The sequence below is a fragment of the Anolis carolinensis genome, chromosome 3 (assembly GCF_035594765.1).
Source record: "Anolis carolinensis isolate JA03-04 chromosome 3, rAnoCar3.1.pri, whole genome shotgun sequence".
Taxonomy (NCBI): Eukaryota; Metazoa; Chordata; class Lepidosauria; order Squamata; family Dactyloidae; genus Anolis; species Anolis carolinensis.
Window position 1 is genome coordinate 157,179,803 of NC_085843.1, and position 27,163 is coordinate 157,206,965.

At 40.7% G+C, this 27,163-nt stretch overlaps 1 protein-coding gene across 2 annotated transcripts in view; it reads right to left on the reverse strand.

The window, feature by feature from the left end:
• Nucleotides 1-27,163, reverse strand: part of grk5 (G protein-coupled receptor kinase 5) — a 325,889-nt gene that overhangs the window by 81,674 nt on the left and 217,052 nt on the right. The gene's annotated exons all lie outside the window — the stretch shown is intronic.

Here is a 27,163-nt window from a genome sequence, read left to right on the forward strand (position 1 = left end):
AACCGCACTATTATTATTATTATTATTATTATTATTATTATTATTATTATTATTATTATTATTATTGCAAAGGCTGAATGGACATCTGTTGGAGGTGCTCTGATTGTGCCTTTCCTGTATGGCAGACGGAGGTTGGAGTGGATGGCCCATGGGTTCTTCCATTGAAATACTGCTAAGTTTATTTATTTATTTTATTAATTATTTATTTATTCACTATATTTACATACCTCCTTTCTCACCCCTGGGGGGACTCAAGGCGGTTTACAGCATATTGATGGCAGAGGTTTAGTGCCAACATCCATATAATAGAAGAAGAAAAAATCATAATAACTAGACACTGATATATAACTATAAAATTAAAATAATTAAAACCATTAAACATATGCATATGCAACATTTAAACACTAAGATAAAGCACTAAAAACATCCTAAATAAATAAATAAATATTAAAATCACATAATCCAAAAATTGTATTACATGGGCATTCCAATTGTCATTGCACATATTTTTTAATTATTCTTTGCCCTGCATTACTGGCCAAAGGCTTGGTCCCACAACCAAGTTTTTGTTTTCTTTCCTAAGGCCAGGAGGGAGGGCACTGATCTAATCTCACTGGGGAGAGAATTCCAGTTTATGTTGGTCAAAAGGTTTGCCCATTCTTGATATAGATACATTATACGAGAGAGAGAGAGAGAGAGAGAGAGAGAGAGAGAGAGAGAGAGAGAGAGAGAGTATAGAGTGTGTGTGTGTGTATATATATATATATATATACACACACACACACATACACACACATTATACATTGTACGATATATATAATATAATATAATATAATATAATATAATATAATATAATATAATATAATATATAGAAGCAGTTCCTGGACTCCACAATAAATGTTTGCTTCAAAAAGGGCTCCATGGCTAAAAAAAATTGAGAACCCCTGCGCTACACAATTATTACAATATGATTACATTTTAACGGCAATATTTCCATCCTACGGGATCCTAAGATTTATAGTTTGTTGAGGCACTCTCTGGCTAACGATTTCAAATGCCACTTCTTAAAGTGTGAATCCCATTATTCCCTGGGATGTTGACATCGCTAAAGTGGAATGTAGCATTATAACGATGTAGTGTGGATGGTTCCAAGATCTAGCCAACTTTTGGATGGGAGACAATCAAATAACATTGTATGAAAGTTCTTGAGTTCCATGGAATGATAGCGGACTGTAAATAGAATCAGATAATAAATAAATGAGAGTCAGCATGATGTAGTGGTTTGAGCTTTGGATTACAACGCTGCAGAACTGAATCCCTGCTCAGCCATGGAAACCCACTGGATGAACGTGGGCAAGTTACAGAGCCTCAGAGAAAGGCAAAAGCAAACCCACTCTAAGCCAACCTTACCAAGAAAATCCCATGACAGCCTTAGGGTTGTCACAAACTGGGAATTACTTGAAGGCACACAACAATAAATACACATTATTCTCTCTTCTTACCAAAAGGTAAACATATGGAGAAGGTGCCAAACACATGTTGGAATTTCAAATTATATTCAGCCATCTATTTTCAAGTCTCCACAAATCTAGATGCAGAGCAGATAGCATCATGTATTACAAAAAGTGTATAGTACGACCAGCCCTCTACATTTTCTGGGATTAGGGACACAGAAGCTCCATGAAAATGAAAAAATAATAAAGAAACAGCTATTTCTGTACCAGAGAAAACATATGAACCGTGGTGGCGCAGTGGTGGCTGAACCGCTGACTTGAAGGTTGCTGGTTCGAATCCGTGAGATGGGGTGAACTTCCGTTTGTTAGCTCTAGCTTGTGGAAACATGAGAGAAGCCTCCCAGCAAACACATCCGGGCATCTCCTGTGCAACATCTCTGAAGACAGCCAATTCTCTTGTGATCAACCCCCCCCCCCAGGACTTTGTAAAAGATAGTTCAAAAATCAAGGCTTTATGTCCTATATTTCATATATTTATAGCAGAAGGTAACTGAGATATTTTACTGTTTGCTGTGATTCCCTGCACAAAAGGTGTTTGACCTTTTAGCCTGAGGCAAAAGAGAACAACTCTCTTAATCCTTTCCTGAACCAGTGGCTCACAAACATTATTTCCATGTGCAATGTCTTTTCCTCCATGTCAAAGTGACCTCGCTGTGAACCCTGGCTGGCTTGACCATGCTGTGGACATTCAAATGAAAACCCCTTGTCTTTTCCCTTGGATTCTGGACTTTCCTATGAAACTTCATGAACTCATTCTGGACCTTTGGGTGGGTGGGAGTAGGCGATATGATTTCTGGTTCTATGAATGTATTCTATATATTTCTATATGTCTCCCTTCCCAAAATGCCTCATATATGAACCTTTAAAATAGGAAATGTCACCTTGGCATGACCCCAGCGTTTCGGCACATAATCACACACAAAAGGTCTCAATCAAGGCATTTTGCATGAACAATAAGGAATGGCTGTTCCCTTGAACATCGGAGCTTGGCCACTCAAGGTAGAGTGCCTTTGGACAGGATTACCACATTCCACTGGGGTAAAACCCTCCACCCTGGAAATTGGAGATTACCCAAAACCATCTCACTCCTTTGTCTTCACACCTACCTGATTCCACTGTCAAAAGCCTCACCCATTTGTTTCAATATTCAGCCTTTAGGAAACCGGATTCTGGCGTTTCTGCCAAATACAGATGTATATTCCCACTTCTGCAGAACAATATTTGGTTGGCTTGAGAACCCCAGGGGATCTTGCCAGCCATTATTATCCTCCATGAATCACTTAAACCCACTCAAAAACCATCCCCAGTTCATTGTTTCCCGCCCGGCCCGCCTCCCTGCTCATGACTGGCCGAAGGGCCAAATTGCCTCCCCCTCCCGCTGTTAGCAACAACCAATCAGTGTGAGGCTGGTCTGAAGGGGCAGCCATAGGAAATCCAAAGTTGACGCCCTGTTTTTATGTTATAAAAAGTGTTGTAATGTGTTATGTGACATGGCTCCCTGACTAACGATCCGGGTGTCATCCTCTTCAGCTGAACTGAATAAAGGCAACTCGGTTCTCTCTCTCTTCAAGATCTGGGTGAGATTATTACTTTTAATTCACAGCCCCCCCGCTGGCCAGGATCGAATCCTGCGGTCAGAGTGCATCAGTTCGCCTCTGCTCCGGAGACGAACCCTAAATTTGCTCGACAACACTCTCACACCAGAAGCGACTTGCAGTATGTTCTGTCGCTTCTAACACGATAAAAAAAACCCTGAGAAAACACTTCTAAACATTTCTAGGTCTTCCAGCATGACTCTAAGATCAACTTGTGCTGGAAGCTGACAATAGAATTTCATTGGAGGACCTAGAGATTCCTAGAAATATGTTTTCTCAAGAAATATCTAGGGCAGGGGTCCTCAAACTTTTAAAGCAGAGGGCCGGTCCACAATCCTTCAGACTGTTGAGGGGCCAAATTATTATTTTGGGGGGGGGGGGACCGAACAAATTCCTATGCACACTGCACATATCTTATTAGTAGTGCAAAACAACAATAACAATGAAAGAACAATACAATATTTAAAAATGAAAATAATTTTAACCAACATAAACCTATCAGGATTTCAATAGGAAGTATGGGCCTGCTTCTGGCCAATGAGATAGTCAGGTTAATTAGGGTTGTTGTTGTTGTTGTTGTGTGTCTTCAAGTCATTTCAGACTTTGGGCGAGCCTAAGTCCAAAAATATTTATTTATTCATTTACTACATTTATATCCCACCCTTCTCACCCCGAAGGGAACTCAGAGCAGCTGTATGTACATACAATATATTATATTATTAGCATAGCACAATATTAGCATTATACTATATTGAACTATACCACTATACTGTAATATTATATCTATATATATAAAAGGGTAATGAAATTTCGGCCTAGGACAAAACAACAAAACTACACATCCCAGAAACAGTAAACTTGGCAGCACAACCCCTCATCCATGCCTCTACGTTCATACAACAAAAATAAAATAAAAATAAAATCCTAATTAGAGGGAGAGTAATAATTGTTTTTATCCAATTGCTGCCAGTTAAAAGGCTAAGCTCTGCCCACTTGGTCTCCTAGCAACCCACGCAGCCCAGGGCACAGGCGGTTAGGCCTCACTTAGGCCTCTTCCCCACTGCCTATAAAATACAGATTATCAGATTTGAACTGGATTATATGGCAGTGTAGACTCAAGGCCCTTCCACACAGCTATATAACCCATTCATAATCTTATATTGTCTGTTTTGAACTGGATTATCTTGACTCCACACTGCATATGATCCAGTGTGCAGTCGTACACAACTGGACTTAATGTCAGGAGAAAGCCTTTACCCTTTACCTTAACTACCACCAATTCCTCAATACTTTATTTCCCATACCACCATACTTCGCCACAGCAACGCGTGGCCGGGCACAGCTAGTGTAATATATAACATATAATTAATATTATTATATGGTATTATTGTTAGCATTATATTGTATAAAATGATAATATTCTTATCAATATTATATGTATATACAATATATTATATTATTAAAACTGATATAAAAATATTATATTATAAATGAGGGCGGGGGCCAGGTAAATTACCTTGGAGGGCCGCATCCGGCCCCCGGGCCTTAGTTTGGGGACCCCTGATCTAGGGACTCCAGTATGATTGGAGGAAGCTGACCACACAATCTCAGGATCTAGAGATTTTCAGAGAGAACATTTTAAATCAAATCCATGAATAATCGAGTCCGCAAAAGTCAAAGCCACAAGTGTGGAGGGATGCCTGAATATACACATTGCAGATTGCACTTTGTAAAGTAATGTGATGAGCAATTCAAATGTTCTTTGCACTAAATCTACTTTAGCAAATGCTGTGCTTCAATTTCAGGAAAAAAATAATCTAGGGACAAAGTAGCCTAAGAAAAATGAATTTAAAATAGATCATTAGCTGAACAAAAGGTCGAGCCACAACTATTTTCCAATCTGCTGCTACATTTGATTCTAAGATGATGTGCATATTCTTAGATGTGGGAAGACGATATCCACAAATAAACCATCTGAAAAGTTTCTGCATGGAAAAATTGCATTGAAGGGAAACCGTGTTTATTCTTCGAATTACAAGGATGCTTGTAAGAACCCTTTAACATGTCACCTGAACACCAGCTTGCCTCATACATATTTTTTATCTTAATGTATATGCCCTACTATATGATGAGTCCAAAGCTGATTGCAGCTAGGGTCAAATCAAAAGAAAGCATGATTATTCCAAAAATCTTAGCCTCGGAAATCTGATGAAGTGTTTAGATCAGGCTGGAGCCTCCAGTGGCACAGCGGATTAAACCACTGAGTTGCTGAACTTGCTGACAGAAAGATTGGCAGTTTGAATCCAGGGACTGGGGTGAGCTCCCAATGTCAGCCCCAGCTTCTGCCAACCTAGCAGCTCGAAAGCATGTAAATGTGAATCGTCCAATAGGTACCGCTCTGGCGGGAAGGTAATGGAGCTTCATGCAGTTATGCTGGCTACATAACCTTGGAAGTGTCTACGGATAACGCCAGCTCTTTGGCTTAGAAATGGAGATGAGCACCAACCACCAGAATCGAATACAACTAGACTTGTTTTCATGTCAGATGAAAACCTTTACCTTTACTTAGATCAGGCTTGGGCAAACTTCAGCCCTCCAGGTGTTTTGGACTTCAAGTCCCAGAAATCCCAGCTTATTGGCTGTTAGGAATTGTGGGAGTTCGAAACACCTGGAAGGCTGAAGTTTGACCATGCCTGGTTTTGATGCAATGTTATTCTTTTTAAAATACTTTTTATTTCTGTGCCTATCTCAGTGAACTTCTACCATATCCTTTTCTTTTCTTTTTTGCAATGGTCCATGAGTAATCGCAGTAAATATTTTGGATTTGATTGGTTCAAGCCACAAAATAAAATGAACCATTGACACCAAGACTTCCATTATATGGTTTCTTGCCAATGAAAAGGAAAGATCTGTGGAGCATATAGGTGGGAGCTGTTGTTTAAAAACAATTTTCCCCCCAAAGAGAGCTGGTTCTCCTAAACATCAATTCCAATGACCATGTTGTGGCTCCTGACATTATACATTGTAATGTTATGCCTCTTCCAAAATAGCTCATCCAGATAATCCTAGATCAGCTTTCAATGAAACATAAGCTGGTGACTAGTCCATGAGCCCTTCCTGTAACCCTTCAGATGATGGAATGCATCTGTCACTCTCCCTTATCTTGGGCTCACCGCTAATGTTTACTTCCATTCAACATCTGGAGAGTAACGTACTGTACATGCTCACCTCTGGGACTAAGTGAGTACTTGCATGTAAACTCCTGTCCAGTTTAAATTTATTCATACACATAATAAAAGTGAAAATACGTATCTATGTGTGTGGCTGAGGTGTTAACTTACACAGATAAGCTCCCGCTTCCAAAAACAGCTATAACTTCCACTACACTGGAGACACCAATAGCCCTTCCTCCAATGACATTGCAGGTTATAGTGAGCGCCATGAACATGTCCAAAAGCCCTGTTAATGTTTTCTACAAACACCATACTGACCACCACCCAAGTGAAGGCTTTCATACTGGGACCATTTCATCCTAGATTTTATGTGCTTCCTCCACCACAGACATCCTAGTGTTTCTTACTTCCTTACTTCATTTGAATTTGTATGACCACTGCCTGTCTCATCACCCTTTCCTATTCTTTTCAATGGCACCCCAAACAGAGGAATTGATCAGCAACTGAACATACTAGAGAGGTTTGGGGAGAATTCACCATGATTTATAGGAATTGTAGGTACTGGGATGTATAGTTCACCTGCAATCTAAGAGCACTCTGAACTCCAAGATGGAATTGGACCAACCTTGGCACACAGAGCCTCTATGAGCAGCAAAACATACTGGAGGTCTTTGGGGAAAATTCACCTTGATTTGGGGGAGTTGTAGTTCACCTACATCCAGAAAACACTGTGAACCCAAACACCAATGGTTCTTGACCAAAATCAACACACATACCTGATATGCCGAAATTTGATTACTGGGGTTTTTTTTTTTGGGGGGGGGGGGCTGATCTTCCTTTCTGGGAGTTGTAGTTCACCCACAACCAGGGAAACTGTGACCTCCACCGATGATGGACCTGGATCACACTTGACAAACAGAATCCTCATGACTAACTCAACCTACTGGAGGGGCTTGAGAGGATTGACTCACTATAGTGGGAGTTGTAGTTAACCTACAGTCAGAGAGCATACTGAACCCCACTGATGATGCATCAAGAGCAAACTTGCCCAACATAACAAACTTTAAGTACTGATGACATTTTGTGGGGTTTACTTGGCATGATGCCAGTTATAGTTGATCTACAACCTAGAATCATAGAATCATAGAATCATAGAATAGTAGAGTTGGAAGAGACCACATGGGCCATCCAATCCAACCCCCTGCCAAGAAGCAGGAAATCGCATTCAAAGCACCCCCGACAGATGGCCATCCAGCCTCTGCTTAAAAGCCTCCAAAGAAGGAGCCTCCACCACGGCCCCGGGGAGAGAGTTCCACTGTCGAACAGCTCTCACAGTGAGGAAGTTCTTCCTGATGTTCAGGTGGAATCTCCTTTCCTGTAGTTTGAAGCCATTGTTCCGTGTCCTAGTCTGCAGGGCAGCAGAAAACAAGCTTGCTCCCTCCTCCCTATGACTTCCCTTCACGTATTTGTACATGGCTATCATGTCTTCTCTCAGCCTTCTCTTCTGCAGGCTAAACATGCCAAGCTCTTTAAGCCGCTCCTCATAGGGCTTGTTCTCCAGACCCTTAATCATTTTAGTCGCCCTCCTCTGGACGCTTTCCAGCTTGTCAACATCTCCCTTCAACTGTGGTGCCCAAAATTGGACACAGTATTCCAGGTGTGGTCTGACCAAGGCAGAATAGAGGGGGAGGATAACTTCCCTGGATCTAGACGCTATTCCCCTATTGATGCAGGCCAGAATCCCATTGGCTTTTTTAGCAGCTGCATCACATTGTTGGCTCATGTTTAACTTGTTGTCCACAAGGACTCCAAGGTCTTTTTCGCACACACTGCTGTCAAGCCAGGCGTCCCCCATTCTGTTTCTTTGATTTCCATTTTTTCTGCCGAAGTGAAGCATCTTGCATTTGTCCCTGTTGAACTTCATTTTGTTAGTTTCGGCCCATCTCTCTAGTCTGTCAAGATCGTTTTGAATTCTGCTCCTGTCTTCTGGAGTGTCAGCTATCCCTCCCAGTTTTGTGTCGTCTGCAAACTTGATGATCATGCCTTCTAACCCTTCGTCTAAGTCGTTAATAAAGATGTTGAACAGAACCGGGCCCAGGACAGAGCCCTGCGGCACTCCACTTGTCACTTCTTTCCATGATGAAGACGACGCATTGGTGAGCACCCTTTGGGTTCGTTCGCTTAGCCAATTACAGATCCACCTAACCGTAGTTTTGTCTAGCCCACATTTTACTAGTTTGTTTGCCAGAAGGTCGTGGGGGACTTTGTCGAAGGCCTTACTGAAATCCAGGTACGCTACATCCACAGCATTCCCTGTATCGACCCAACTCGTAACTCTATCGAAAAAAGAGATCAGATTAGTCTGGCATGACTTGCCCTTGGTAAATCCGTGTTGACTATTAGCAATGACCACATTTGTTTCTAAGTGTTCGCAGACCACTTCCTTAATGATCTTTTCCAGAATTTTGCCTGGTATTGATGTGAGGCTGACCGGACGGTAATTGTTTGGGTCGTTCTTTTTTCCCTTCTTGAAGATAGGGACCACATTCGCCCTCCTCCAATCTGCTGGGACTTCTCCCGTTCTCCAAGAACTCTCGAAGATAATTGCCAGTGGTTCTGAAATAACTTCCGCTAGTTCCTTCAGTACTCTTGGATGTAGCTGATCTGGCCCTGGGGACTTGAATTCGTTTAGAGTGGCCAGGTGTTCCTGGACAACTTGTTTCCCTATTTGGGGTTGGATTTCCCCCAATCCTTCGTCCATTCCGTGTTGCTGAGGTTGAAGATGGCTTTCTTTTTGTGAGAAGACCGAGGCAAAGAAGGCATTAAGTAGTTCTGCCTTTTCCCTGTCCCCTGTCGCCTTATGCATTTTGTACAATAAAAATGACATTTTCAAATAACTCGGCAACGCTGGGTACCTATGTTAGTTAGCAATATAATTACATACATGCCCCTAACTTAACAAGAGGAGTGTTGATTTTTAGTATGCTTAAATGTCCCACACATGCCTTCTCACTTAAACCTTTCCGGGTGTGGGCCTTTACCTTCACAATCCTGATTCCCAAACAGACTTGTCTGAAGCACAAGGTCTGAATTGGTGCAAGAGGACCAATAGCAATAGTGGTTCTTTTTGTGGCGGTCAAGGGTTGGTTCCTGCAGAAGATCATGAGCATCCACCAGCCCTGGGATTCTTGATTCTGAACCTGTGTTTCACTGCCAGAGATGAGGGTCAAACTGATAATCCTGTTAAACCAAACTGTTGACAAATGTCAGCATTCTTGTATAGTTCTGCCACATCCAGATGGATCAATTCACTGGTGAGATGCCGCCACAGATTGGACGTCTCTAGCAGGCATCAGCAACAACACTGAATTGGCAGCTTAGGAATGCACAACCAGCAGAACTGATTATGAAGATTTATTTCACAACCAAACAGCTAAACTGAGGCAGCTATGAATAATTTGCTTTATTACTAACTGTAGTCTTTCCAAACTCACTCCCTCCACACACACCCAAAAAGGGGGGGGGGGCAGAATGAACGTGTTTGCTTGCCTTGATTGGTTCTAATAAATATGGTTGATTTAAAAATACGGCATACATTATGTTCTATACCCTCAAAACAAGTTTTAAATTCCTTTGACATTTCACAATGTATCTGAATCCAACCAAATCTCTTCTTCTTTATTCCATTATAATTGCAACTGTCCTTTGGAATATCACATTTTATTCATAGCACACTGAAAGGAAATTTGCCTGGCACAGAAATATATCATTCTACCCCAAGGACATTCCTTGGATAGGTCTGAACTAAAGCCTAGTTAAATAAAAGAGGAAAATCGCACCAGTTCCAATTGGTTTTGGATCAAACTAAAGGTTGTTTTATTATTCCTATATTGTATGAGAGCGAATTTGTTTCATCTTTCTTATCCTTCCAAGTATCTCTCTCAAATTAGGATTATTATACACAACTGAAATCCTACAAAAATGTTCCCTTAATATACACAACACCCATCGCTCAGTTTTCATTACTACCAGGCACATGTTTCAGCATGTTTCAAGCTTGCTTATTTGGAATTGTGTGATTTCTATGGGTCACAGCAAAACCAAGCAAAGTACTGTATTTACATCTGCAGAATTCAATGCTAAAACAACCCAGAGATATTTTAGAACACATTACAAACATCTTTAATTGGGGAACATATATTAGGATACATATTGGAAACTGTGACATCATTGAAATTTACAAATATGTTTTACTCGTTCAAGAAGATAGTGGAAAATATCAGAAAATGTTAAAACTACCCCTTAAATCTAAGTGGCAGGGCCTGTTATTGCAGTCCCATTGCTGTACCAGAACAGCACCCCCAAAGTCTATTTTATTCACTTTGAGGTTTTTGGGATACTTCCAGGCCTTTCTACATCCATGTTCCATATTGCCTTTCATTTTGACTCCGGCTTTGTTTGAAGCTGGCTTTTGTTCTGGTTTCCTTTTGGAGTCTGCGTTATATTTAACTCTTCTCTTCAAGTGTAAATGGCCTTTAGTGCTTTTTGATTTTTTTGTTAGAAATCAATAATAATATTTCGTCAATACATTAAAACAGTTCTGCTATATCAGCTCTATAGAGTTGTATGTTCAGAAGAGAGGGGAAATATCAACCATATTGCTTAGGGAGAAAAGTTGGACTCTATCTCAGTTTTCCAACTCAAGTTAGATTTTGATCCAACTCTGGAACTGATTATCTTTATGGAAAGTCTGGATTGTAATAAAGACTCAGGTTTGCCCCTGGCCTTTCTTTACACCTTGCACGAAGCCAAACAAAACCTTTGCCTTCATAGTTTCCAAACTTGGCTCTGGCTCATTTTTAATGGCAGTTGAATTGGAGCTTGTTTTGCAGTTTCAAAAAAGTGTTCAGAAAACTATTTTAACATGTTTATTTTTGCATGTTCTGCTATTAGGAAAAGGTTAGCAATGCAAGTGAGGAAATGCCACAAAAATAGTTTTCAAAATCCTTCTTACACAAATACGTCAAACCAGTTGGTTTTAGATAAGCAGGCATTACATGCCTATTTTTCAGTACCTTTATAACCACAAGATTTTACTGTCACAAGAGCTTGCAGCAACAATTGACCAGTCTCACCACTGTTGCTGTTGTTGTTGTTGTTGTTGTTGTTATTATTATTATTATTATTATTATTATTCCATTAATAAAAATATTCCATTAAGTTATTGCTTACTTAATGAGGGAAATTTTTTACCCCTTTGTAGTGTGCCTGTAACTTTATGTTATTTTTTATGTCGGTTTATAGCCTTGCTGAATGACAAAAGAGAACTACAGGTTCAACATTCCATATAAGTAATTCTGAAATCAAAAAATATTCCAGAATTTGAAATTGCCACGTAGAATCATAGAATCATAGAATAGTAGAGTTGGAAGAGACCTCATGGGCCATCCAGTCCAACCCCCTGCCAAAAAGCAGGAAATCTCATTCAAAGCACCCTCGACAGATGGCCATCCAGCCTCTGCTTAAAAGCCTCCAAAAAAGGAGCCTCCACCACAGTCCGGGACAGAGAGTTCCACTGCCGAACATCTTTCACAGTGAGGAAGTTCTTCCTGATGTTCAGGTGGAATCTCCTTTCCTGTAGTTTGAAGCCATTGTTCTGCATCCTAGTCTCCAGGGCAGCAGAAAACAAGCTTACTCCCTCCTCCCTATGATTTCCCCTCACATATTTGTACATGGCTATCATGTCTCCTCTCAGCCTTCTCTTCTGCAGGCTACATATGCCCAGCTCTTTAAGCCGCTCCTCATAGGGCTTGTTATCCAAACCCTTGATCATTTTAGTTGCCCTCCTCTGGACACATTCCAGCTTGTCAACATCTCCCGTAGACAGCTGAGACCATAACACATTTTTTTCATGATGTTTGGGATTTCAGAAAACAGAAATATTTTGGAAATGTCAGCACTAGCTCTCCTCACAGAGCTGCACTCAATAAAGATAAGAAAGGGCAAAAGTGTAGAAAAGTTTGATTCTAGCCCCCAGAATCCCCCACAAATAGATTATAGTCAGTGGAAGGTATTATCTCCAGTATCAAGAGGGTAATGAATTCACGGGAGTTTTAGTCCACATTCCAAAAGAACTATCCAAGGTGCTGAACCTATTTTGGGCTCAGCACCATGGATAGGTTCTTTGAAGTTCAGATTAGAACGAGAAAGGTTCCACTCAAATTAGAATTGATAGTAGACTAAGAAATAGATTTTAAAATCTACAGTGGGTCTGCAGAACTGCATTTGTTGGCCCACTTCTCTCTGTCTTTGCTTTCAGTGGGAGTTCCCAATCTTGTGAAGAAGCGCTGGTGTGCATACAGCTTGCACATGTGTCAGATCCATTAAGACCTCCAGTGGAATGTGTGTAGGATGAAGCAGTAGGCACAAATATTTTCTCCCACCTCCTACGTCACCTTTGTGCTTAATGATCATGACTATAAAAAGAGCTTTTGAGGAAACGAATAGAGTTGAAACAAATCAACAGCTGGGATCCACTTTCTTTAAGCCATGGAAATAGTCTAAATTTAAAGGCTGATCCTTCCCCCAAATGAACCCTGTGACCAGTTCATCTATTTGAAAGACAGGGCTCACGGGGAACACCTAGTGGAGGGTGAACTTTGCTGTGCGAGATGATGCAGAATTACAGTGGCATAGTTGGTTTTTGCTCAGCTCTGCTGTCTGGGGCAAACAACAGCTGTGCTAGAATATTTAAACCGTGATGCTCTGGATATTGAACACAGTCCAGCTTGAGTCTGTTTAAATTATGTTAGTTTAAATTACAAGGAAAGACTTTGCTAGCAGGTCAAGTGCTTTGCTGAATTTAGTTTTCCTCAATGTTGCAGTTACATACATTGCAATTCAGGCCAGCCAAAAAGCCCCAGGATTTGGCAGAAGTTATTGCTATATTGATCGCAGTGTTGTTTTTTAAGTCCAAATAATGCATCTGCTTTCCCAGTCCACTGGGGGTGAATTACTTAAATCAGCCATGCCTTTTTGAACCCAGGAGGGAGGAGTTAAAAAAATCCCAGGAAACTCCAATTAGACTAAAGCTCCATGTCTGACTGGATTATCTTCCATTCCCACTCTGTTTCTGGGCAATCACTCAAATAATGTCTTGAATGGGGACATGACCCTTGAAAACATTTTTTTTCTCCCATCTTCCAGGGATGGAAGGAAATCATGGTCTGGTCCATGATTAAACAGGGGGCCAGTTCACGATCCTTTGGACCATTGGAGGGCCGGACTATAGTTGGCCACCGATCAATAAATAATAATAATAATCATCATCATCATCATCATCATCATCATCATCATCATCACAACAACAACAATAATAAATAAGAGGGTTGGAAGAGACCTCTTGGGCCATTTAGTCCAACCCCCTTCTGCCTCTGTGTACCATAAGCACAAGCAAAGCACCCCTGACAGATGGCCACCCAGCCTCAATGTTAATAATAATAGTAATAATAATAAAGAGGGTTGGAAGAGACCCCTTGGGCCATTTAGTCCAACCCCCTTCTGCCTCTGTGCACCATAAGCACAAGCAAAGCATCCCTGACAGATGGCCACCTAGCCTCAATGTGAAGAAGAAGAAGAAGAAGAAGAAGAAGAAGAAGAAGAAGAAGAAGAAGAAGAAGAAGAAGAAGAAGAAGAAGGGTTGTAAGAGAAGAAGAGACCCCTGGGTCATTTAGCCCAACCCCCTTCTGCCCTTGTGCCATGGGGGCTAGATAAATGGCTTCGATGGGCCACATCCGGCCCCCAGGCCTTAGTTTGGGGACCCCTGCTTTATATCCACAGAAGAAGAAAGATGAGTTAAATCCCAAAATTATGGAGCTGAGAACCTTCACCCTACACAATTATGCTCTCTATTTTGTCAGAGAATTCTAAATAACTCAAGAAACTCGAAGGGCCCTTTCACCCCCCCACTGTTATATTACTAGGATTCCCCTTAACTGCCATGGTTGCATCCTATAGAATCTTGGGATTTGCAGTTTGGGAAAATATATTTAGAATTTTCATCCAGAGATCTTTGATACTTCACCAAACTACAAACCTCAGGCTTCCATGAGAGGCATCAATGGCAGTTAAAGCTAAATCATTATGCACCTCTGGAGAGAAGGGGCCAAACAGATGGATTGTTTAACATCTACATGAAGCCGCTGGGTGAGATCATCCGGAGTTTTGGAGTTTGGTGTCATCTGTACGTGGATGATATCCAACTCTATCACTCCTTTTCTCCAGCTTCCAAGGAGTCCGTCCAGATCCTGAACCAGTGCCTGGCTGCTGTGCCGCACTGGATGAGGGTGAACAAATTGAAGTTTAATCCAGACAAGACAGATGTCCTCCTGGTCAGTCGTAAGGCTGAACAGGATGTAGGGTTACAGCTTGTGCTGGATGGGGTCACACTCCCCCTGAAGGTGCAGGTTCACAGTTTGGGTGTCCTTCTGGATTCATCGCCGAGCCTGGAACCCCAGGTTTCAGTGGTGGCCAGGGGGGCCTTTGCACAACTCAAACTTGTGTGCTAACTGCCTCTGTACCTTGGGAAGCCTGACTTGTTCACGGTGGTCCACGCTCTTGTTACATCTCGTTTGGACTATTGCAATGCGCTCTACGTGGGTTGCCTTCAAAGACTGTTTGGAAGCTGGAACTAGTCCAACGTTCCGCAGCCAGGTTACTAACTGGAGCACCATTCAGGGAGCATACAACTCCTCTGTTGAAGCAGCTCCACTGGCTGCCTGTTAGCTTCTGGGCACAATTTAAAGTGCTGGCTTTGGCCTACAAAACCGTAAAAGGCTCTGGTCCAACTTACCTCTCTGAATGTATCTCCCCCTATGAGCCGCCCCACAGATTAAGATCCTTGAGTGAAGCCCTGCTCTCGGTCCCACCACCGTCACAGGTGCGGTTGGCGGGGACGAGAGAAAGGGCTTTTTCGGTGGTGGCTCCGTGGCTGTGGAACTCCTTGCCAAGGGAGATTAGGGAAGCCCCCTCACTCATGTCTTTTAGGAAGCAGCTGAAGTCCTGGATGTGGGCCCAAGCTTTTGACCCATCCAAAGATAAAAGTTGATATAATCTGATGTATTTGTTGGATTAATGTGAAGCTGAATACAGACTGGCTCTGACTTTTGGCCCAATGCTACTGGCCCTGTTGTAACAGTCACACAGTGTTTTACTGTTTTAATTGGGTATAATATTGGTTTTTAAACGATTGTTGGTTTTTACTATATTTTGTATTATGTGTGACAATAATCTTGCCATTATGTAAGACCGCTCTGAGTACAACCACATCTGAGACAGGCTACATAACCAAACTCAACTCCACCTGCCAACAGTTTTTTCAGCCTTGCTTGATTTATATTCTGTAGAAACATGGGATACAAATTGTTGTAACAAATAAAAGAAAGCAGGCAGAACTTTCCATTTCAAGCTCCTGTGCATGAAAGCAGGCTCATTTACTAACAGCAATCCTTTGTAGTGAAAAAAATCTCTCCATCTAGGTGGACTGAACCCCTGCAAAGGATGTAAACATTGAAAGCCTCGTCATAACCTCCCTCAGTTTGTTACTCTTTCATTCATCTGAACACTCATTACATCCTGCACAAAAGGTCATTCTTCAATCAACCTGCTTAAATATTTAGAAAAGTATGCAATTTAAACAGGGGAAACAATTATGGCTCTGATGTCTATATCCAGAAAAACACACGTCTTCTTGTCCTTGAGTAAGGGTGTTTTAAACACGCTGAGCCGCCCTATTGACAAAACGGTAAGATTTCTTTCACGGAGAAGTTCAAAAACATTTTTGCACATTGTGTTTTGTGGCAAATACAGGTTCCTTTGAAAAGGCACTGAATTTTGCTTTTGGGATTTGGGACATAAATGATTTTTTTTTTGCAAAAAGAAGTTTCAAAGCAAAAAAATATTTCAAAATAAGCACCTGTTAGTTTTAAAAATGTGAAGAAAACTCAAACAACACACTCTTTCCTGGAAGAACAAAAATAACAATTATTCAAACGACTAAGTAGGTGAAGCAGAAGTCTGTAGAGCTTGGGAGAAGCATGGGAAGCGTTGAGAAGGTGGTTACAGATAACTTTGAAAAATTGTTAAGGAAGAACACCTTCTATTTGTAATTTTGCGGAGACTTTAAGTTGAAGTGGCAACAGACCTCCAAGCACAAAAGCAATCAGCAAATGTCTAATCTATATATATAAAAGAATGATGGCATCAGGGCAGCGGACAAAACAACAAAACTACAGACCCCCCAACCTCGAAATTTGACAACACAACCTATCATCCATGGCTCTAGGTTGATACAACAAAAAGAAAAGAAAAATAAAGTCCTAATTAGAGGGAAAGGAATAATTGTTTTTATCCAATTGCTGCCAGTTAGAAGGCTAAGCTCCACCCACTTGGTCTCCTAGCAACCTACTCAGCTCAGGGGACAGGTACAGTTAGGCCTCAGGCCTCTTCCACACTGCCTATAAAATACAGATTATCTGATTTTAACTGGATTATATGGCAGTGTAGACTCAAGGCCCTTCCACACAGCTATATTACCCATTTATAATCTTATATTATCTGCTTTGAACTGGATTATCTTGAGTCCACACTGCCAGATAATTCACTTCAGTGTGCATTTTATACATCTGTGTAGAAGGGGCCTCATATAATCCAGATAATATAAGATTATAAATATACCGTAGAGTCTAACTTATCCAGCATAAACAGGCCGGCAGAACGTTGGATAAGTGAATATGTTGGATAATAAGAAGAGATTCAGAAAAAGCCTATTAAACATCAAATTATGTAATGATTATACAAATTAAGCACCAAACATCATGTTATACAACAAATTTGACAGAAAAAGTAGTTCAATACTCAGTAATGCTATGTTGTAATTACTGTATTTACAAATTTAGCACCAAAATATCACAATGAATTTAAAACATTGACTACAAAAACATTGACTACTAAAAGGCAGACTGCGTTGGATAATCCAAAACACTGGATAAGTGAGAAGTGAGAAGAAGAAGATCATACAATCGTAAGGTTAGGAGACACCCCTAAGGATCATCCAGTTCAACTTCCTTCTACCTTGCAGGACAACACAAACCAAGCACTCCTAACAGATGGCCATCCAAGATCTGCACAATAATAATACAAATCGAATCATAGAATCAGACAGTTAAGAGAGACCCCTAAAGGCCATCCAGCCCAACCCAACTCTGCCATTGGACAATACAATCCAAGCACTCCCAACAGATGGCCAACCAGCCTCTCAATAATAACAACAACAACAACAACAACAACAACAACAACAACATACAATCCTAAGGTTTGGAGTGACCCCTAAAGATCATCCAGATCAACTTCCTTCTACCATGCAGGAGGACACAATCCAAGCACTCCTGACAGATGGCCATCCAGCCTCTACATAATAATGATGATGATGAAGATGATGATGATGATGATGATGATGATGATGATGATGATGATGATGATGATGATAATAATAATAGAAGCATAGAATCCAAGAGTTTGGAGAGACCCCTAAGGGCCATCCAGCCCAACCCTTTCTACTATGCAGCAGAACACAATCCAAGCATTCACAACACAGGGACAAGGTATGAATACTATACAATAGTACACATGGACACAGACTCCCTCGATCCTCACCACTTTCACAGTACACAAACAACCAAATGCATACTAAACATAAAGACAACCATACAACAGACATTCAATACCACCACTACCTCAACAATTTCTCATCAACACCACCAGACAATGCCACAGCAACGCGTGGCCGGGTACAACTAGTACATATTATAAGACAGGAATGAGTAGTCCTTCATTACTAATTGTCGTATGCAGAAAATGAAACTATTTAAATGATGGGGCTGTGGTGGTGCAGCGGGTTAAACCACTAAGCTGCAGAACTTGTTGACCAGAAGGTCAGTGATTTGAATCTGCAGGACAGCATGAGCTCCCGTTGTTAGCCCCAGCTTCTGCCAACCTAGCAATTCAAAAACATGCAAATGTGAGTAGATCAATAGGTATCGCTTCGGCAGGAAGGTAACCTCACTCCATGTGGTCATGCCAGCCACATGACCTTGGAGGCGTCTAGAGAGAACTCCAGCTCTTCGGCTCAGAAATTGAGATGAGCACCACCACCACCCAGAGTTGGACCCAACTAGACTTAATGTAAGGCCCGGTCCAACTTGGAGACGGACTAAGCCACCGTGTTGGGCGCACATCAAGAGGGGGCGCTGTCGAGGCCTTGACAGTGCCCCTATGTAAATTTACCGAGGAGGGAGGCGGCGGCGGGCACCCGCCGGCGGGGACCATCTCTTCCCTCCTCTGCAAAAGTTGAGGCCTTTGTTAAGGAGGGAGGCGATGGTCCCCGCTGCCACCTCCCTCCTCGGCGAACGCGGAAGGCCTCAGATGAGGTATGTGCGTGGCCTTGGGGACGGGGCGCAATTTCAGGGTGGGGCGCAGCCACTAGGTTCGCTTACAAGGTAAAATTACCAAGAGCCGCCCCTGCTTAATGTCAAGGGGAAACCTTTACCATTACTACAGTAGAGTCTCACTTATCCAACATAAATGGGCCGGCAGAACATTGGATAAGCGAATATGTTGGATAATAAGGAGAGATTAAGGAAAAGCCTATTAAACATCAAATTAGGTTATGATTTTACAAATTAAGCACCAAAACATCATGTTATACAACAAATTTGACAGAAAAAGTAGTTCAATATGCAGTAATGCTATGTAGTAATTACTGTATTTACGAATTTAGCACCAAAATATCATGATTTATTGAAAACATTAACTACAAAAATGCGTTGGATAATCCAGAACGTTGGATAAGCGAATGTTGGATAAGCGAGACTCTACTGTATTTAAATGACACTGAAAACTACACAGTCTGTGCTTCCTCCAGCCCCATCACAGTAATATGCAGTAATATTTCCATTCTCCTTCAAGGATCGTTTGCGTTTGCATGCTCTTTTTAGCCTCAAATGTTTGAAGGAATCTCATTCTTCAATAAACCTCCACAGGATATTTTGAGATGTACTTCTCTTTTTTTTAAAAAAAAATTATAATAAAGTAAACAAGGTACACAATTTGAGATGTACTATAGAAAAGTCACTGCCATTTTCACTGTGACAAAAAAGCAAAAGGTTTTCCATTGAATAAGAGAAGCTATGTGTTTCATCCAATGAAGGAGATCTCTAAAAGAACAATTTGTTTTTGTATTTACCGAAATCAGGGATTAATGTTTCTTCCTATTCTTGCCTCCAAAAGTCCTAGGGAAGTGGTTCTCAACCTGGGGTCCTCAGATGTGTTTGGCCTTCAGTTTCCAGAAATTCTAACATCTGGTAAACTGGCTGGGATTTCTGGGAGTTGTAGGCCAAAATCATCTGGGGACCCCAGGTTGAGAACCGCTGTCCTAGGCAGGCCCGTAGCCAGGATTTGGATTCGGGGGTACTGGGATTTTGCTTTGGGGGGGGGGGGATGGAGGGTTGAGTCTGGGTGGGAGAGGATCTACCCTAGCAAACCTTTTGTATAGTTATCCCAATACCCCCATGCATATGGGATATATTGAGCATGGTGATCAGATCATGATATGAATAAACATAACAGTTTAAATAATAAATGTAAGGCCTTCTTGCGGACCACTCTAAGAATTTTGGGAGGGGGGCTGAAGCCCCTCAAGCCCCCCACCTGGCTACATGCCTGGTCCTAGGGGATCCTGCTAAAATCTGGAAGCAGCACATCCCATACTGAAACCTAATTTTAATGTCCACCAGCCCCTTTGTCTTCCATTTTATCTAAAAACTGTCATCATGCAGTTACTAATACTTCAACATCAAATCTGACATCTTCCCAAACATTTCCTTTTTGTCTTGACAGATGAAAAGCATTAGAGATATTTCACATTTTAATAATCTTTGTATTGAATTAAGGAAACAGTATAACTCCAGTAATGCATCAAAGAGTTCCCCATCCCATGCCCAAAAAGCTACTTTTGCTTTTTGTGACAAATTAAAGAATAAATGTCATACATGTCCAGAAACATGCCCTTACTGCAGTACGATCTCTGAAAACCAAATTAAAATTCATTGAGAAATGCCTACAGAACAAGCAGGTCTTGAAAATGTCATCCAGAGACATTTCTCTCAGAGAAAATGTCACCCACATTGATCTGGCAGAAGCACATGGAGGACTCAGAAACTGCTGCTGGTTGCTCTTCTGCTATTGATTCATGCTTTCACTGTTAAGGAATAAATCTTCAGTTGTGTTCATGTTTAACATTAGCTAGTAAGTAGTTCTGAGTCCTAAAGTCTTTTGGGCTATGGCAGAAAAACAGAAGTAAAATGTTGCAGAAGGAAGCTTCCACCGCACAGCTCTCAAAATGGAAAAGACCATTGTACACACAGTACCTAACGTGTTTGAGTTCTCCTTGCATTCAATGTGTGTTTATGGGGGAAAGCAGATGGGCACAGCACATTACGAGCATACTTCTATGTACTGCAGATTCATGAAGGGCTCTGCTTAACCTTTTCTCAATCCAGTCAGTTTCTAGGTCTCATCTGCACATCACTTTTCAAGAGGCTTATTTCCTTGTGAGTGTCATGAATCAACTAATTAAATAATTTTGATCAGTGCTCAACAAAATTTTAAATAGGAAGGAAGGAAGATGCATTCTGTATTTGTCTGGCTGTCTGCCACTACATAACAAACAGTATATCACAGCTGCTTCTTTTTTATCATGTCAGGAACAACTTGAGAGCATACTGTAGCTTTGAGCTACAGTGGCGCAATGGGTTAAACCCTTGTGCCAGCTGAACTGCTGACCTGAAGGTTGGGTTGCTGAACTGAAGGTTTGAATCCGCAAGACAGGGTGAGCTCCCGTCTGTCAGCTCTAGCTTGCGGGGACATGAGAGAAGCCTCCCAGCTAACACATCCGGGCGTCCCCTGGGCAACATCTCTGTAGACGGCCAATTCTCTCACTTCAGAAGCAACTTGAAATATGTTCTCAAGTCGCTTATGATAGGATAGAAACAACATACTAGAGTGGATGGATGAGAAGAACTATAGATTACTGCCAAAAGAAGAGCAAAACTATATTTAAAGGAACACAACCTGAAGAAGGACTTCCCAAAACAAGGACAATTTACCAGGGATTATCTGTTGTTGTGTTGTGCTTATACTAGATATTATTGTCAATTTTTTTTGACAATCATGTATGCTGTGCTGCATGTGTTTATTATATAGACAAATACATATCCGGTTGGGTCTCTAAGAGAGAGGTTCCCTAACATTTTGACTAACACAGCCTAGAAATATACATGTCTATATGTTCTATATGATAATATATATACTTATTTTTGAATGGTGACATTATTACTTCTTTGGAGACAGTACTACATAAACAACTAGAACTAACTTAAACATGATACTGGGAATTTAAAAAATGTTTTGATATTTTATATCTACTTTACACCATTTTCCTTGGACAATAAAAAAAAGCAGCTTTGCTTCTGGTTAGACTGAAACTAACTACCTAATCTGGTACATCATCTGGATGTTTAACAAAAAACATTAAATAACCAGGTCTAGCATCCTAAATATTGTGTGATATAACCTTTCCCCTTATTAAATTCCTATTGAACCCCAGATTTGGATTAATGATACTTTCCTGCAATAACAAGAATTGGAATGGAACAGACCACCACACAATTGCCAGTAGTACATCAGAAGAGAAATACTCAAAAATGTTTAGCTAAATTAATATTTGGCTTATAAACAGTGGGTAAGGGATTAGAAAACAGCCAGAGCAGACCGTGAGAAAGCCACTGGACTATAAGGAAAATGTGCCCTACACAAGCTTTTCCCCCTCCATTTTTAAGGTTCAACTGACATCCTACATTACAGTAGAACCCCACTGATGGGAAAATGCTTATTAATAATAAATCTTAATAACAGAAAACTGATGTAAGGAATTAGGCTAACAACACTGCTAGAGCAGCCAAGGCCAAAAACAGAACATCAATGGGAATCAACAAAGATACAGAGCATAAGGTGACACAAAGTTAAATCCCAAATGGAAAGAAAAACCAATTTTCATTACACATTATTCACTACATGTATATGTATATCAAGAATATGGAAATATGTCTTTACAAAGGATGAATTGCTTGTACTTGATTCTGTTGCTGTTGTTGCCAGAACCGAGCATAAGCCTCCAAGATGCTGAAGATGGAAAAAACATATATACCTCTATCTATGTTCAATTGTCTGTCTCGTACTGCATGTAAACAGCATGAAATGTTTGCCACATACGAGGGTTGAATGAAAAGTAATGCCTCCATCTTTGTTACTTGGGTTTGGATGGGAATATTTTAATAAATCAAATGCAGAAATAATCCTTAGAATGTGCTCTTTAACTACCACTATTCACTTTTCCACATAATCACAAGACAATTGGCTACATTTCTGCCAACTATGAACAAGTATTCTGAAGCCGTCATGGAAGAAGTTGACACTCTTCCGCAACCAGCGTCTCACAGTACCCATCATGCACAGATCTTCCGATAGCCAAGCAAAGTAATAATGTGACCCACACGTTCTTGTGAAATGCCGATAATGCTTGAAGTTTCTCTCTAGGTGATACGGCAATTGTCCTGAATCTATCTGTGAACCTTTTTCTTGTGCAACTCGGTGGTTGCTCTCACAGGATATCAAACTCTTTGTTTGTCATGCAAGTCAGATGTTCCCACCTCAACATTTTTAAACTTACTCGCCCAACGACGCATAGTACTCACATCAACACAATCACCATAAACAGCTTGCATTCTCTGATGAATCTCCTTTGGGGTGACACCTTCTGCTGTCAAGAATTCAATGACTTGCTGTAATAAGAACTGTATCAAAGTTGCTTATAAATCTTACAATAAAAATGATATTTTTAAAAAAGAATTCAATGACTGCACATTGCTTAAGTCGCATTGACCGACCGTCTGCGCAGGGTTCCATACTTCGCACTTTAACAACTCAACTGTTCAATGCTAAGGCTGCCCACCAAATGGAACTGTAGACAAGAGTTTACTGAACAAGCCAGTACCTGCCGCATACCAGTACTGCCATCTGTTGAGGAGTTACGAAAGGGGAGGCATTACGTTTCATTCAACCCTCATATGTATGTTTTGTGATCTGCCCTGAGTCCTCTTCGGGGTGATAAGGGCAGAATATAAATGCTGTATATAAATAAATAAATAAATAAATAAATAAATAAATAAATAATTTTGCGAACCAGCAGGTCAAATATAACCAGAAACAGGACTAACATTTGTGGCACCAAAACGTGTGTTACTCTTTTAAATAGCTTTTCAACTTCAGTGGTTTCCATGTATTATGGAAAAACTAAGGTGCTCAAAACAATCCTAATATTAATGAAGAGGAAGAGCAAAGAAAGTAGAGGATTCAATTTCTATTTAAGATATGTCAATGGAATTTGGAATAGACAAATATGCTACTCTATCAATAAATACATGTAAAAATGTCTGCATCAGGAGGAATAAATCGCCTTGACAGAAATGTCATTAAAACCCTCAACCATGAAGGAAATTAGAAGTGTTTCAGAGTATTACAAGCTGTGGATATTCATCAGGAACAAGTGAAAGAGATTAATAATAACAAGTATGTAAAAGGAGGATTCAGAGTTTTAAAATTAAAGCCTAATAGTAGAAATATAAATTGTTGAACCAAAGCAGTTATCCAATATAGTGCTAGGACTCGAGATTCAACTCAAGTAGAAATAGTCAGAATAGAAAGTAAGCCTATAATAGTGATGTGTGTTTTGCATCCTAAAAGTGATACTGATTCACTCTGTCTGCTACGTAGTATTGGAGGCCAGGGATTATTATAAGTGAAATAAACTGCTGAAGAAGGGATAAGAGTCTTATAGAATCTTAGAGTTGGAAGAGACCTCATAGGAAACTTGCATTCAAAGCACCCCTGACAGATGGCCAGCCAACCTCTGTTTAAAAGCCTTCAAAGAAAATCCTCCACCACATTCCGGGGCAGAGAGTTCCACTGCTGAACAGCTCTCACAGTGAGGAGGTTCTTCCTAATGTTCAGGTGGAATATCCTTTCCTGTAGTTTGAAGCCATTGTTTCGAGTCCTAGTCTCCAGGGCAGCAGAAAACAAACTTGCTCCGTCCTCTCTACATGGCCATCATGTCTCCTCTCAGCCTTCTCTTCTGCAGGCTAAATATGCCAAGCTCTTTAAGCCACTACTCATAGGGCTTGTTCTCAATACCCTTGATCATTTTAGTCACCCTCCACTGGACACATTCCAGCTTGTGGACATCGCCCTTAAATTGCGGTGTCCAGAATTGGACACAGTATTCCAGGTATGGTCTGACCAAGACTGCGTCCCCCTGGAGAAGAAGAGCAGTATATAAAATAAACAAACAAATAAATAAGACTTGAACAAGTACACCAAAGAGAGAAAAGAAAAAAAAATGTGAAAACCCCACATTTTCAGTTTTAATATTTGAGGATTTTATTATTTGCTAATTTGATTAATGTTCTCATAAGAAATCTCTAGGTCTGTGTTTCTCAACCTGGGGGTTGGGACCCCAGGGGGAGAGCGAGGGGGGTGTCAGAGGGGTCACCAAAGATAATAAAAAAAATATTTCTAATAGTCTTAGGAACCCCTTGAACCCCTATCATTGGTGTGGTTCAAGGGGCTCTTTGACTGTACGTGAACTATAAACCCCAGCAAGTACAACTCCCAAATGTCAAAGTCTATTTTCCCCAAACTCCACCAGTGTACACATTTGGGCATATTGAGTATTTGTGCCAAGTTTGGTCCAGATCCATCATTGTTTGAGTCCACAGTGCTCTCTTGTTGTAGGTGAACTACAACTCCAAAACTCAAAGTCAATGCCCACCAAACCCTTCCCGTATTTTCTGTTGGTCGTAGAAATTTTGTGTGCCACGTTTGGTTCAATTCCATCATTGGTAGAGTTCAGAATGCTCTTTGAATGTAGGTGAACTATAAATCCCAGCAACTACAACTCCCAAATGACAAAATCAATCCCACCCCCCAGCCCACCAGTATTGGTACTGGTGCCAAATTTGATCCCATGAATGAAAATACATTCTGCATATCAGATATTTACATTACAATTCATAACAGTAGCAAAATTACAGTTACAAAATAGCAATAAAAACAATTTTGCAGTTGGGGGTCGCCACAACATGAGAAACTGTATTAAGGGGTTGTGGTATTAGGAAGGTTGAGAATTACTGCTCTAGGTCCTCCTGGGTGACTACCAGGAGTTGACCATAAAGTTTCTACCAGGAGTTTCTGTCAGGAGCTGACCATAAAGTTGTGCTGGAGAACTTGGAGATTTCTAGAGAAGCATAAGTTCTTGAGATACAAATATATGTCCTTCCTTTTTTTCCCAGTGTTCTATTCTGTAAGCATTTGCAGATGTTCTCGCTTCACAAATGTTCTTTCTGGGCTCTTAATACATAAGAGTCACTGGAGATAGCAGGATCAAAGAAAGATGAAAATAGAAAAGATTGTGAAATATCGGAATCTACAAACTGAGAATCAGCACCTTTGGAAAAAGAAAACAACTCTGGCTCCAACCATGATCAGTGCTCAGAAGCATTTCCAAACATCTGGATGATATCATTCCAGACAGGATAACAATAGCACAGTTTCCCAAGTGACACTGTTTGGAACATAATGCACTATCTAATGATATCTGACTGATGCCTAGATTTTTGAATAGAAGCCAAATCACAGATGAACAGTCAGAGACATCTGGTCTGCTTTGAAACTGAGGGGGAAAAATAATAGGAATTTTTCACAAAGTATGAAATCACGGTGGAATAGAGTCAAATAAACAAAAAGATCCAAAAGGGTTGTATTACCATCAAGAGAATGATTCAATAGGTCTACTCTAGTTTGGATTTGAAAATGGACTTAGGCCAATGCAAGAAGATTTGGCACCAGTAATACATTTATTTATCACAGATGGGATCCAGACTGTTAGCTGATTGAACCCTATTGAAATCCACAGGAAGCCTCCCTCATAACTAAAATTAAGCCTCAATAATTTCAATGGGATTAGTCTGGATCAGTTCCTGTACTTAGAATTGACTTTTGTGGCACTCCAAAACATTTGCCGGTTCAAGCATTGGCCAAGATGAATGCTATATTTTTGCACTTGTGAAATCTTGTATCAAACCCATTTTCTGGAATCCAGGCACGCCTTATGTAATAACACATTTATTATTCCCCATATCTCTCTCCGCTCACAAGGACTAGCAGCACTAATAGCAACAGCAGCAAAACAACAACACACCCAAAACTGTAACCCTCCCATAAGTCTGGAAATAGTAGCCAGGTATTTCAATCAAGACAATATAAATGGCTAACCAAAGTCATTAACAACCCTCTTTGCCAGGTTCGTATCGTGGTGAGCCACTTCCCAACTCTTTTGTTATCAGCTCAGTTTTGTTTATATTTGAGATCGCAGGAAGTGAATCTAGACCAATAACAACATTTACTTGCTGGGACTCTTTTAAAAAAAGAAAATTGTAGCCACGTTTCATCTTGGCAATCCATAGGGCATTGCTATGCTATTGCAAACAGTTAGTCCTTTAAAGAGAAAATAAGACACTTGGATATTTGACCAGTTTGCTGAATCTGCCAGAGGAAATGAACGCTTTGGGAAAAACAATCTCTAGTTGTCTATCACAGAAAAAAGCATTGCAAGAACTACATTTCCAGCATGCTTCAGCACGACTCCTTTGCT